Genomic DNA, 15,647 nt, shown 5'->3' on the forward strand with positions numbered 1-15,647 from the left:
GACTGTAAAAGGGGGCTAATGATGCTTATTTGTGGAAAGCACTTTGAGATCTATAGATGGAAAGTACCATTAAGTATCACGCTATATAAACACTACAAATGAAGTAAAAGTAAGATGACAAATTATGGGTCACATTCATTCACACAAATGGAGAATTTTCTTCTATAACAGGGACCAACCCTACACAGGAGGACCCTTGTATGTGGATTCTTTAGCAGAATTGGACCATTAAACAAGAGCTGAAGATTAATAAATCAAGGAGAAATAAACCCCAAACCTCAACGCCTCAAGGATGTTGCTCATTTACTAAAACCTTAACACAAATGAGTAGTTCTGGTTTAGGAGAGTTGTTGCATGCTTTAGGAGTCTGCATATGAATAATTTTATATCCTGACACCCACAGTACATTACCTACAAACATACTCACTCTCTTTCTCTCTAGGTACTATGGCGGTAAGTAGTGACAAGAAAGAACAAAAATATTTAGCTCTCAGCTTCCAAAAATCATCCTTATTTTTTCTGGATGTTTTCATCCCTAAGCCAAACTCTGAGGTTAAAAGGAGCATGATGTGCTCTTAACACTTTTAAAAATGTGGTCAGCAACTTTGTAAGTTGAAGCTGCAAAGCTTCTTGGCTTAATCTTGCTTGCAAGTGGGTCCGGATATAAACAGTCATAGGAATTACATTTTAGTACTCAAATAAACCGTATGTAATCAGGTATTGTTCAAGACCATTTAGTCAGTTGTATGATTAAAAAAAAAAAAAGAACTTATTAATGCCGGTCTGATTTTCCTGGAGAGGAAATGAAGAAAGCCCTCCAAATTTTCAGAACTGATGTTTAAACCAAACAAAGAAAATATTCAAAAATGTACCTGCCAGTTTATGTTGCATTATAAACTGTGCTTCAAAGAGAAATCAGAAATTACCAACATGAATCATGTTTTGGTTTTGATTGTGTGTAGGTGCTTTAATGCCCTAAATGTGAGATGCCAAAGTTTAAACAATTACACTTTTCATCAATGGCTTAAAAAAAACCCACCAACAAAGCACCAAAAGAATATTTGATAAAAACTGGAGGACAGAAAACCTTGCCTTCTCCCTATATCTTGACAGTGGAATTCCAAGAGCTAATGGAAAACAATAAAATCCAATGAGCTGCTTACTTCCAACTCCAAAAGATGGGGTGTGTGATACAGATTTCTGTAGTGCACCCAGCTCTCCCCTGACAGTAGTTTTTCTTGACACTAATGTTCCAGAGAAGTAACCCAGTTAAGCACTATTAAATAATACATAATAGATATTTTTAAAAGGCTAGCAGGTTCCTTGTACCACCCATCACAGTCCTTACTGTACCACCCATCATGGATACTTTCATTGAAGTGGTTGAAAGCAGAGATAAAACACATTCCCTTCTGGTCTAAAAGAGCACAACAGCTCAATTGGAACTAAAGGAGAATCTCTATTTGCTGTAGGAATATTAGGCTTTTACGGTCCCTTACTGCACACTGCGAAGCAGGTCTGATCCCCTCCAATTTCTCCTCCTCTTCTATATCTTGCTAAAAAGTTCTTACTAATTATTTAATAATATACTTTAAGAATACCAATAACAATTATCTAATAAAAATCATTTTGACTTGTAATTCTTTGGCTATTTAGGAGGATATCAGATAATTACAAATGAAATCTACCTTTGAACAGTAGACCATAAATGGGTGTGTTGCAAGCAGTGAAATAACACAGAGAATAAATGTATTCCATCACCAAATATCCTGGAGGATCTTTCCGCTAAATGCTTCAATTTCAGATGTACATGTTTAAAATCTCCTTCTGGGTTACGCTGCACATTTTACAGGTAAGAGAGACTAACTGCTAACCTGAAATGTGATTCAGAGGAGAGAGATGCTACAAACAGGGTTGCTTTTTCAGTTACCAGCATGACTTCTCTTCTTTGTGATTTAGAGATACTTAAAAACAAGTAGGTTAATGAAGCAACAATACACTGACTGTGGAGTGCTGATTAACACAAACTTCAGGAGCGTCATGAGGCTATTCAGCACAAAGGCAACATCCAAACGATTTGATTGGGATTATAAAATTGGCCTTAAAAAGTAACAATCATGTTTGTTTATTTAATATTCCACATAAAATAATTCCTAGGGATAACTATGTGTCACCATTCAGGATACGTTTTAAAACATACTTATTAATCTATATAATATACTTTTTATTCCTTTTACCTTATTGAGTTAGATTTTTGGCATTTCCCCTCCCTCTGTTTCCTCCAAAAAGCTTGGTTAGCAGTTCAGTTAAAGAGAGGCTTGGTCTAATGATTGGATCACATGATTGGAGCATCAAGATTTTCATAGTTCTAAACCTGCTTCTGACGCTTCACCGCTCTGCCTCAGTTTCCTTATCTGTAAAGCAGGGATAATAAAAAGTACCTAACCCCTCAGTGCACATCATTCAAACCTTCTAAGAAAACATACATAACAGCAAACTAACTAAGCCATTTGAGGTTACTACGGGCATCAATCAGACAGGGATGTCTTGTGTCACCCATGATCTTTATACTAGTAATGAGAAAGACCACAGAACAACCAAGGGGCACACAATGGACTAACACAAAAGTCATAGGACCTTGACTTTGCAGATGACATCAACTTGCTATCCCATACCCATAGAGACATTCAGCCCAAAACAAAGGACCTCCAGGCCTATGCACAATTAGTAAGACTGAAAATCAACACAAAGAAAACTAAAACCATGAGAACAAACACAACAAAAAACACCAACAACACTTTCTGGGTCTGACACAGAAGAGGTCTGATATTTCAAATATCCTGGCAGCACTGTAACTACAACAGGTGGAACAGATGAAGACATTAATGCCAGAATAGTGAAAACCAAACATGTCTTTGTAACTCTAAAGCCAGTCTGGAGAAACAGAAATTTTGCCCTTCAGACTAAACTTTGAATATTTGACACCACTGTAATAGTCAGTCGTACTGTATGGCACTGAAATTGGAGACTTATTAAGACCTTACTATCTAAACTCCGTTTTCATAAGCAGCTGCCTTAGAAAAATCCTCAGTATCAGATGGCCAGAATAAAAACTCAAATGAAGAATTCTGGAAGAGGACAAAATAGAAACTGATAGGACAGGAAATTATGGAACAAAAATGGAGATGGCTAACGCATACATGGAGGAAAGACCCAAATAACATGAGACAGATGTTGGACTGGACCCCCCTAGGCCAAGAGGCAATGAGGCAGACCAAGTATAACATGGAAATTCACAGCAAAAATGAATTGAAAGCTATCAAAATGACACTGAAAGAAGCTAAGACTGCAACAGAAGACCAGCAAAGATGGAAGGCAGTGGTGAAGGCCCTTCGTTTCACATGGAATAAAGATGCATAAGAGAGAGAGAGAACCCCACAGAGGAGTTGTGAGGATTAATCACGACAATGTTTGTAAAGTGCTTTGAATGTGAAAATATAAAGTGCTAAGCATTAATATAGTTCCATTTTCATTTAGAAAACACAACAAGGAACCATTTGTTACTCAACAGAAAGGGAATTAAGCAGACAATAGGGCCCTACACCTGAGAGAAAAAAAATGCTAGTTAGAAATGGAAGTGTGTACATGACCTTCCTCAGCACTGATCTCCCACAGCTCTGCACATCAGCCTGCTAATTTCTCAGAATATTTGCTGAGGCCTGCGGCTCAGTCAGGCCTAGCACAGGACTGAAATATTAAGCTGTCATTTTGTCTGTGATTGTGATTGAATCACAACTTGAAAAGACTTTGTGAACTACATCAGCAATGGTAGAGCCCAAAACAACCCAGTGTGTTTTAAACTAATTTCTTTTAATGTATTTATTTGTATTAATTTAAAATTGTATCTAATTGTATGCCTGCTGTGTGTGTACGTGCATGTGTGTACAGAATTTAGACACTGTTCATTTCTACCGTCTCATTTGAACACCTGAAGCGGTGCCTACCCATATGAAACCTCCTGTTGCCCCGCCATTTAATCTACAAGAAACTAAAATCTGTTAGTGAAAGCATATGGCTCACTTTTGGGTTAGCATATTTAAAATAGGTATTAGATTTATAAAAATGTGTTTCATGATAATGAAATGCTTGTAGGGCCTTGTATGTATTAATCTCACTTATAACATCTGTACCCCGTGCTATACATATAGTTATGTTAAGGCTTTGTCTACTCAACGCAGCTCTTAGTGACACGGCTGCACCGCTACAGCCGTGCCGCTAAAAGGTACGCAGTGTAGCCGCTGTTTGTCAGCAGGAGAGAGCTCTCCTGCCGACAAAAAACGTCCACCCCCAACAAGTGGCGGTATCCTTGTCGGCGGGAGAGCTCTCCTGCCGACAAAGCGCTGTTCACACCGGTGCTTTTCCTCGGGAAAACTTTTGTCTTTTGGGGTGTGTTCTTTTTAATACCTCTGAACAACAAAAATGTTGTCATTCACTTGCCAGTGTAAACAAAGCTAAGTGTTTTCTTTGCAAACCTCTGTAACTGTGTAGCTCACCAAACAGGAAAGCAGCATTAATTAATGTAAAGGCAGGCTTCCTACAGAATGTGGTAGGTCCTGCACACAAGAAGGCCTATTGAAACCAAATGAGCCATTATGAAAGATCAAAGAACAGGGACTTTGTTAATTGCTCCTCCTCACACACCCCTGAAGAGCAGACATGCATGAGGACTCCCCTCATCAACTTGAACTCTGGGGGAAGGAATAAAAATCACTGTCGGAAAAAAGAAAGGTTTCAGAGTAACAGCCGTGTTAGTCTGTATTCGCAAAAAGAAAAGGAGGACTTGTGGCACCTTAGAGACTAACCAGTTTATTTGAGCATGAGCTTTCGTGAGCTACAGCTCACTTCATCGGATGCATACCGTGGAAACTGCAGCAGACATTATATACACAGATCATGAAACAATACCTCCTCCCACCCCACTGTCCTGCTGGTAATAGCTTATCTAAAGTGATCATCAAGTTGGGCCATTTCCAGCACAAATCCAGGTTTTCTCACCCTCCACCCCCCCCCCACACACACACACAAACTCACTCTCCTGCTGGTAACAGCCCATCCAAAGTGACAACTCTCTTCACAATGTGCATGATAATCAAGGTGGGCCATTTCCAGCACAAATCCAGGTTTTCTCACCCCCTCCACCCCCAAACACACACAAACTCACTCTCCTGCTGGTAATAGCTCATCCAAAGTGACCACTCTCCCTACAGTGGGAGGAGGTATTGTTTCATGATCTTTGTGTGTATATAATGTCTGCTGCAGTTTCCACGGTATGCATCCGATGAAGTGAGCTGTAGCTCACGAAAGCTCATGCTCAAATAAATTGGTTAGTCTCTAAGGTGCCACAAGTACTCCTTTTCTTTTTTAGAAAAAAGAAACTGGACCTCTATGCTCCTTGGACTTTGGGAGGGCAAGATTTCTAAGGGTATGTCTATACTAGCAAGTTTCTGCTAGCCACAAGTTATACCACTTTTATTAAAACGCTGGAATTAAACCGCTGTTGCGTGTCCACACTGTGCTTCTTGTGACTCTGGAGCGCATCCACATGAGCAGCTCTGGCAATGGCGAAGACAGCAGTGTCCTGTGGTAGCTATCCCACTGTGCGCCTGGCCACAGGGTGCTTTGGGAAGGGTTTGCAATGCCTCATGGGGCAGGCACAGCCTCACATGATACAAGTTTCCCAATCCCATTATTCCAGGGACTTCCTACTACATTGCCAGCCGCTTTTCAACTGAAGTGGGCAGGGGAGAGTGAGTGTGTGTGTGTGTGTGTGTATGGAGGGGGGAGAGAGACAGTGTGTTTTGGGAGACAGAGAGGGTGTCAGCATGCTGTCTTGTAAATTCAGACAGCAGCAGGAAGCAACCAGTCCTGAGGCAGGGGGAAGGGGAAACTCCGACATCAGCCCCTGCCTCCCTCCCTGGGCTCTCTGCACAGCAGTCGCTCTCTCTCACACACACACACACCTGCCTCTGTGTTCAACAGCACAAGCATTTCACATTAATGGTTTGCTTTGGAGCAGATCAGCACAGCACGCAAGGGCTGCCAGAAAGGGTGCTTTGAAAGGGGAGGGGCGCATGTCTCCAGGGCAGCTGAGTTCTAAACAGTGAGCAGAGCGGTCACTTGAGGCATTATGGGACAGCTCCGAAGGCCAATTACTGCGCAGAAAGCAATTGAGTGTCTACCCTGGCAATAGAGCGCTGGAGCCTCTGTGCAAATAGCCTTACGACTCTCGTCAAGGTGGGTTTTCTGCAGCGCTGCAACTGAGGAGTTTCTGAGCACGAAGTGGCGTGGCAGTGTGTACACACGCCTGCAGTTTGATCACAAAAAGCTGCTTTACTGCGCAGAAACTTGCCAGTGTAGACAAGCCCTAGGCAAAGCTAGGGATCCCCAGCTACTTGTCCTACCTAAAGGACCTACAGAGTTTGATTATTATAGAAGCTTCTACCATCCTTTGGGACCTAAGTTTGTAACTCATTTTTGTATCTCTTCCTACTTTAAGCTTGTAAATAATGCTCTTATTTATTTTGAGGGTTAATAAATCTTTAGTTAGTTGATTACAGGATTGGCTACCAGTGTTGTCTTTGCTACAGGATCTAAGATGCAACAGACTTGGGGTAAGTCACTGGTCCTTTGGAACTGGCAGTAACCTGAATATTGTTGTGATTTTTGGTGTAAGGGACAACCTATCACAAAGGCAAGCTCACCTGGGTGGCAAGATAGACTGGAGTACTCAAGGGGACTGTCTGTGACTCCATGTTAAGGCTATTATAGTACTTGAGGAGTTCACACTTGACACTTGATTGGTGAAATCAAAGTATAGAACTCACAACTAGTTTGGAGTTTGTTCCCTGCTTCTTAACAGTCAGTCCTGAGGTTGCTCCTGAGCCACTGCAGACAGCTTGACAACCTTCCCTAATGCAAACACACAGCAACATGTATATTTAAAAAACCCCTCAAACCCCGACCCAAAGAGGACACTTAACTATATACGTCTCCTCCTGGAGAGAGGATGAGAGAACACATGACAGGCACTGGTGAGACCTCATCTGGACTACTGTGTGCAATTCTGGTCTCCCATGTTTAAGAAAAATGAATTGAAATTGTAACAGGTACAGAGAAGTGCTACTAGAATGACTCAAGGAAGGAAAACCTTATAAGAGGATACTCAAAGAGCTTGGATTGTTTAGCCCAACCAAACGAAGGCTGAGGGGAGATATAACTGCTCTCTAGAAATACACTGGAGGAATAAATACCAGGGAGGGAAAGGAGTTATTTAAGTTAAGCACCAATGTTGACACAAGAATAAATGGATGTAAACTGGCTATCAACAAGTTTAGGCTTGAAATTAGATGAAGGTTACTAACTATCAGAGGAGTGAAGTTCTGGAACAGCCTTCCAAGGGAAGCAGTGGGGGCCAAAATCCTAACTGGCTTCAAGACTGAGCTAGATAAGTTTATGGAGGGGCTGGGATGATGAGACTGCTTACAATGGTATATAGCCGATCTGCAACTGCCAATAACAAATATCCGCAATGGACAGAGATGGGGCACTAGATGGGGAGGGTGCTGAGTTACTACAGAGAATTCTTTCCCAGGTGTCTGGCTGGAGGGTCTTGCTGAAATGCTCAGAGTCGACCTGACTGGCATATTTGGGGTTAGGAAGGAATTTTCCCCTACGTCAGATTGGCAGAGACCCTGCGGGGGTGGGCTTTGCCCCCCTCTGCAGCATGGGATACGAGTCACTTATAGATTTAAACTAGCATAAATGGTGGATTCTCTGTAATTTGAAGTCTTTAAACCATGATTTGAGGACTTCAATAACTCATCCAGAGTTCATGGGTCTATTACAGTAGCGGGTGAGCAAGGTTCCATGGCCTGTAATGTGTAGGAGGTCAGACCAAATGATCATGATGGTCCCTTCTGACCTTAAAATCTATGAGACAGATGTGTAGTCACATTGCTTAGTGCACTACTGGAAGGTGCTCAGATATACTATGCTGATAAGCATGGGGGGCGGATATTGTAGGCTTTGCCTCCCCAAACAGCCTACCATGGCCCCACCCCTCGCCCAGCCTGCCTCCTGCAGTGACTCGGGGCCACTGGGGTGGCTGGTGCTGGGCTGTGCTGCCTGGCTGGCAGTGGCTGGCCGAGCACTGGGACTGGGGGCCATCCAGAGTCCCAGGGCTGTGGGCATGGCGACCGCGCTGCCTGGCCGCCTGAGCCCCAGGGCTGGCAGCGCGCCAACCGTGCTGCCCGGCAGTCCAAAGCTGGGGGTGTGGCAATGGCACTGCCTGGAGGCCTGGAAATCTGGGGCTGGGGGTGCTGTAGCCGTACCACCCAGGGGCTGTGGGTGCTAAGGCTGCGGAGCACCAGGGCTGGGGCCTCGCCTTCCCACCTCCAGCCATCCGGCACTGGGACTCACAGTGGGGGTGCTTTGGGCGCCTGCAGGGGAGGGAAAGGTAGAAGTGGAGTGCGGGGGCAGAAGAGGAGGTGCAGGGCCTTGGGCACAAGGGGAGAGGCTGGGGGTTAGCCTCCCTGGGCGACTGGGTCACCGGCCGCAAGGGGAGAAAGTAAGATAAAAGACTTACCAGTTCGGGGGCCCAGATCCGGGCCCCTGGAAGGGGCAGAGCCTCGGGCGGAATGGGTGGGGTTGGTGGAGGGGGTCAGCCTCCCCCAGCCAGCCCTTCCATGCTGCCCAGTCCTGCCACCCAGGGCCCCAGCGGCGATTTAAAGGGCCTGGGGCTCCAGCCACTGCTGCCGCAGCAGCAGCCAAGAGCCCCAGGCCCTTTTCAATTGCCGGGCCCCACGACAGCTGCCCCTTTTGCACCCCCCATCAAAAGGCAGTGCTTTAATGTTGGCTGTGTATGGGCCGGTACTGGCCACTTCTTACCACTACACCGTACAGGCCCACTTTCACTTCTGCCAGCCACCCATCCTGATAAGCACAGTAAAAGATCCAATATAGAAAGAAACACATAGCAAGGTGCATCCTCTATTGACTTCATATATGACACTGAACATTAGATACCAAATAATGGGTTAGTGCTTGTCCTACTATTGCCACAATTGGCTCCTTTGTTGGCAGGCTCAGCAGAGGACTGAACAAGCCATGGAGACTGAACTCCTCTCTCACTCCCAAGAGTGGGTCCCTCCAAGTCAGGACTGAACCATATTGATGGAATGGGAGGAAGCTTATTCCTCTGTGGGCCCTGCTGTGCTTGGTTTATGAACAGAGGGCTTTGTCTTCTTCCTGGCTGCCAGACTGGTACCTTTTGCCAGCACTGATTTCACCAAAAAATAATTTTAAAAGTTAAGTAGAATGTGATAGGTACTGAGCACACTGAATTCATTACTATGAAGCTCAGGCTGGTTAAGAAGCAAAAAAGAGAAAGGCTACACAATTTGGCTTTGGCTCCCAGCCTCCCCACAGTCTGGAGATGTCCCATCAGAGGTTTTGTTTCAGGCTCATCCTTAGTCAATAAAGAAGCACATGAGGAGGGAGGTATCACTCTGCAAAGGAGAGATGCCATGTGTTCTTCTCCACCTAACCTTTTCAGCTTTTTCATGCTTTATACTATAATCCACCAAATTTACAATAGTGAAAAACCTTTCCCCTCCCCCAACTTTTAATGGGTATGCATTGGGGGTGGAGAAGAATGGGGAAAAGCCACAAATAAATATAAAGAAAAGGTAAAAATGTGAAAGGGGAGATTTATAAGATCAAATATTTTCTCAGCTCTTGCTTTATTATTATTGCTATCACAAACAATAGATCAGCACAATGTTATTATCAAAGGTACCAGCTCATTTATAGTGACTAACCAGGACAAATAGGGACAACAGTTTTAATGAAGCAAGGATGCCTGCAACTTCAACTGAATTCTCAGAAAGAACACAAAGAATGCAGCTGTAGCAGAAAGAGTAAACTATGATCATAATGACAGAGTCAGTTGCTTTATCATGACTGCTACACAGAATCTAATGAAACATGCTCTTGAGGGTAGCTGACATCAAGGTCTCTCTTCCCAGCATTGAGTTTCACTGCATTTCCTTGCATCTCACTTGCTGCTTACATGCAGTGCTCTTTCTTATAATCCCACCCTTCCCCAGTCCCACCAAGCTATGAATCAGATTTTCACCAACCATACAAAAAAAAAAATCAATAATGAACCAACTTATCAGGGTTCACAGACAACTGTGAACTGTGAGCATGTGGAGGATAAATGGGCCATAGGTCAAGGTCACACCACACATGTCTATTAGTAAGAGGTGTCTACATATTGCTGTCTATTGTATTATCAGAAAAGCTGAGTGCTTTGTTAAAGGCAGTGAATAACACTTAACAGGATAGAAGGAAGACTTGAAACACGCAGCCTCTCCTATTCCCTATATAATGCTACATATTTAGGGGAAGTAGTGGCAAAGGTTATCTTAAAAGTTTGCTTCTGAATGTGTGCTGATGAACATGAAAAGTAAGCAGCTGCTGGATGACCCACTGTAATCTGCTTGGGATATCACATCCCCGTTTCTGAACAGGGCTTTGGAATAGTCAAAGAAGAGGCTGCCACCAGAGACTACATTATAGGTTTTAAGCCCAATACTGTGCATACTAATCAGGGTGATGTGAATACGTGCGATCAATAAAGCTTGTCATTATGACCTGCCTTGATTTAAAGAGTTCCAATAACCTTGGACTCAACTACAGTGTAATAGTATTTGCAGTTACTGGGGAGGAATGATGGTCTAGCATTTGTATACTATACTCAACAATATGGTATTTGAATGCCTGGTCTTGTGCCCAACATATAAGACAAGGAGTCAAGGGGACTTCGGTTCTATTTATGACTCTGCCACTGATTTCCTGTGCGACTTTGGGAAAGCTGCTCAGGTAATTTTCTACCTACCCTCTATCTGCACACTCACACAGATGTGACCCACCCTTTTCAGGTAAAACACTTATGTCAATTCCTTCAGCTTTGCAGATACAAATCGTTACGCCTGTGCTCACAGAGACACTAAACTTTTAAAAAATTAAAATGTTTATACACACAAAGGGTTGGTATATGTATGTGAGGACACAATTGGGGCTGAAAATGTCCCTTTCAGCCCCTCTGCATCTTAGTTTCCCTATCTATAAAATGGGTACTAATACTTCCCTGCCCTAAAGGGGGGTTGAGAAGCTAAATTCATTACTGTCAGTAAAGCAATTTTAATTTCAGTTACAAATTCTAAAGTCAGACTTGTTACCATAGAGCCACTGAGAGTGCCACTGAGATGGGTAGACCCAGGCAGACTGTCTATAACTCTGGAGAAAAACACAGTTAGGGGACTGGTGAGAGAAAGAACAATCTTGAACAACAGGTTCACAGCCTTGCCAAGCCACATTGGCAGATGAGAACTGAGGTTCCAAACAAGCCCTTCATATGCTGGTTGGACATAGTAGTGACCAAGGCTTATACACATGTATTTACAATATGGCTGATATAAGGGGGACAGGCATAACTTAGATGGACCCACTGTGTTGTATAAATGTGTGCTTCCTACAATGAGATCTTCTCAAGTGAAAGTTATAATTGTGTACATATTGTAAATAACAGCGGTACATACTTGCAATACAAATGTAAAATATCTTAGGAGGCCAGTGCTAAAACACAACAAAGTACTCTGATTGCCTCTCACTTAAGTACCTACCGGTCCTGATTACAGCTAGGGGACTTGTCATCTTATTAGGGGGTTCAGCAGGATCATTGGTATTATCCTTACTGGATTTTTCATAGTCAGTATCATACAATTTCACCATACAAGTGACAAATCACATTTTAACACCTTTCTAAGTACACACTTTCCTCCCTCCCTGCAAACGTTTTCTGACCCCTCAGGAACTTTTGTTGAGAAATGGAATGCATTTAGCCCCTCAACAAAGCTTCATGAAAGAACACATTTAATCAGCACAGCCTTGATTTATATGTCTGCTTCTAACAAGGCCCAATTTCCGATGCTGAAATTCTGATTTGCCATCACAACCTTTAGACCTACAGCCAAAGAATGTCATTTTTAATGCCGGTCATTTGGCAAACCACAAAGAGAGCTCACAAATCCAATGAAGGAGATAAAAAAAACACAACAACTCAGGCCTGCTGCATAGCAATGGGAAAAAACACATAGTAAATCACCCATTTGACCACTGAGCAAGTGCCAGCATTCACTGGGAACCTGGCTAGAGGCGACACTTTTTCAAATTATTCACAAAGCGTTGCTTCAATTTGCTTTTTAACCAAACAGAGCTTTGACGTCAGCGCTTGCTGGCAAAATATTCACTGAGAATATCTGAGTACCTGGAGTGTTGCAGCTGCACACATATCTGGAGAGATTTAAATTCAGTGGAACACTGAGGATTCAAACTTTGACTGGGAGAGCCATTGTGAATGACTGAATTATATGAATTAGCTACTAAGAGAACAAGCCCTGGATTTATTTAAAAATAAAAAAGCAAGTATGCCACACCAGAGCATTGACTAAGAATCGTGCATGACCAATTATTTTTCTTACTCCATCTCCTCTGACCCTCTTGTTTCATCTGCCTGTTACATCCTGTCATTTATACAGCAAGCTCTTTGGAGCAGGGACTGTGATTTACTGTCTGCTTATACAGCACCTAGCATAAGAACATAAGAATGCCCATGTCATAAACATACAGCTAAGGGTAGCATAAAATCCCTCCTTTACCTGTAAATGGTTAATCAGTTCCATTAACCTAGTTGGCACCTGACCAGAAGGACCAATGGGGTAAGAAGATACTTTCAAATTGGGGTGGGGGTTGTTTGGGTTTTTGTGGTTCTCTCCGGAAACAAAGAGAGAGACCAAGCAAGTAATCCAGCTCCTACTGAATGATACATCTAAAATTACAGAAATAGTAAGTAATAGCAAGGAAATGTGTTAGAGTATCTTTTGTTTTAGCTTGTGAATTTTCCCTATGCTAAGAGGAAGGTTTATTCCTGTTTTTTTTGCAACTTTAAAGTTTTGCCGAGAGGGGAATCCTCTGTGTTTTAAATCTTATTACCCTGTAAAATTATCTTCCATCCTGATTTTACAGAGGTGTTTCTTTTACTTTTTTTTCTTTATAATAAAAGTTCTGTTTTTAAGAATTTGATTGGGGGTTTTAGTGTCCTAAAAACCCAAGGGTCTGGTCTGTGCTCACCTTGTTTATTCTCAAGCCTCCCCAGGAAAGGGGGTGAAGGGGCTTGGGGGGATATTTTGGGGAAACAGGAACTCCAAGTGGTCCTTGTCCTAAATCTTTGTCTAACTCACTTGGTGGTGGCAGCAATACCGTTCCAAGGACAAGGAACAATTTGTGCCTTGGGAAAGTTTTTAACCTACGCTGGTAGAAATAAGCTTAGGGGGTCTTTCATTCAGGTCCCCACATCTGTACCTTAGAGTTCAGAGTGGGGAGGGAACCCTGAGAGCCCATATTGGGTCAGACCAAATGTCCATCAAGCCCAGCATCCCTTCTTCCGACAGTGGCCAAGGCCAGGTGCTTCAGAGGGAATGAACAGAACAGGTAATCATCAATCATCACCGATTCCCAGCTTCTGGCAAACATAGGCTAGGGGTATCATCCTGGCTAATAGCCATTGACGGACCTATCCTCCAGGAATTTATTTAGTTCTTTTTGAACCCTGTTATAATCTTGGCCTTCACAACATCCTCTGGCAAGGAGTTCCACAGGTTGATGGTGTGTTGTGTGAAGAAATACTTCCTTCTGTTTGTTTTAAACCTGCTGCCTATTAAATATGCCTATTAAATATGCTGCGAGCATAACTGGGTCCAACCTGGTTGCTAATACAATTTAAACGTTAAAAACCAATAATTTACCCTGATCATTGTTTAATGATGCAAGCATTATTATTTGAGGTTGGTGCTTCCTTAGTGGCTGGGCAGGTTCTTCTGAGCCCACTTGGAGTTAGCTCCTTCTGATTAGGGACAATGCAGGAGAAGAAAAGCATGGAGAGCTATGTTTCAATTAGAGGAGGAAACACTGTGCTAAGCAAATGTACGTAAAAAGTATCTACATGCTGCAATGATCGGCTCTTTAGAACTGTTTATAATAATAATAGTTTCATTTTAATAATTTATGCTAAAATTTCATGATATGCCAGCAAATGCACTGCAGTTTGGTTAACAAACCAATGACCAGTTAGAAACAGCATGGCTCTCATTATGCTACGTGTCATGGCCCTACAGTTCAAAGTTACATCTGGGCTAGAACTCAGATTCTCCCATTCTACATGTCTGAGCTAAAGGAGTCTCTCTCGGTGGTAAAGTCTCTGTGGCACACAATTGAGAAGTTCTGATTCCATCTGCTAGGGGGCAGTGATGCACATACCTGCAAACTAGATCATTATATACCTCTATCTATATATCATATTTGAATAATATGAGAGCTCATTTCTACCTCTTTTACTAAATATTTGTTGAGATGTAGGAAGGCACCATCCGTTTTTCTGCAAATAAAGTGTTGGGGGTGGGAAAGTTAGCAAGGTTCGACTAACAGTCTGTTCCAATTATTGGAGATCTGATTTATTTTTTAAGACATTCATACCAGTCTTCGGGGTGGGATCTGTGTTTTATTCTTTTGAACGTGCAAAGTACAAGATATTTTTTAAGTCATGCCCATGCTTTTGCAATGTATTTCTCTCTTCTGCCCCCATGCTTGGAAGACATCTCCTTCATTTCATCCCAAATTATAATTATATAAATGTAGGAGGTATGAGGAGGAGAGGAAGCCAAAGTAGCCATATTATACAGTCATACACATACTAAAACAAGTATAAATTAGAGCTGTCCTTATTCTGCCATAACCACAACAGTTTACATTTCTATAGCACCAAGTCTAAGCATTATTTCCCCCATTTTCACTAGGGTAAACTGAGACAACAAGTGATTAAGTGATCTGCCCAAGACACACAATGAGAATGTGGCAAAGCCATGGTAACTCAATCCTATGCCTTGACCTCAAACCTTTCCTCTCCTTCTTTCCTTCTCTAAGAGAGTTCTATTTTTCATCCACTGTACTGTAGTTTCTGCCTGGACATGGCTTTTTTTCCCTCAATTCCCCCATGGCTCGCTTGAAGGTAGACATGGGAGAAGGGGTTGTTTACAAATAAGCTGTAAAACCAACATAAAGGAGCAAGAGAAGACCATGTGATACTGTGCATGGGTGGCAAGGCGCTGCTGCACCAGTGACCCCTACTATTTACACTGGTTAAGCTCTTCTTCCATCTTTAATGTGATGGGACATAAGGCATAGAGCAGGTTGCATCTGACTGCTGGGCAGACAGTCTTGCTACACCTCTGATGCGGGCTCTTTCATTCACATAGATCTCTGTCATACGCAAATGGTCTTCAATGTCGGAGGGGAATGGAACCGTTCACAAAAGGAAATCTGTGGACTTCTTTGAAAATTTAGGCTTAGAGCCACCAATGTTCCACCAACCTTTGCATAAAGACTATCTTGGTGGTAGTTCTCCATCTATGACCAAATGCAGGCAAAGGCCCGCTGTGTACTTCCAGTTACAAATTATGAGGTGAAAG

The 15,647-nt window shown here is 42.8% G+C and overlaps 1 protein-coding gene across 4 annotated transcripts in view; it reads right to left on the minus strand.

Annotated features, from left to right (window-relative positions):
• Positions 1-15,647, minus strand: part of NEXMIF (neurite extension and migration factor) — a 231,208-nt gene that overhangs the window by 127,686 nt on the left and 87,875 nt on the right. The window contains exon 1 of one of the 4 annotated variants that reach the window (XM_073361121.1): positions 2,238-2,312. The exons of the other annotated variants lie outside the window; for them this stretch is intronic. The gene's annotated coding sequence lies outside the window, so the exon portion shown is untranslated. Of the gene's footprint in view, positions 1-2,237; positions 2,313-15,647 lie in introns of those variants that run through there. 4 annotated transcript variants of the gene reach the window in all.

This window comes from Lepidochelys kempii, chromosome 9 (assembly GCF_965140265.1).
Source record: "Lepidochelys kempii isolate rLepKem1 chromosome 9, rLepKem1.hap2, whole genome shotgun sequence".
Taxonomy (NCBI): Eukaryota; Metazoa; Chordata; order Testudines; family Cheloniidae; genus Lepidochelys; species Lepidochelys kempii.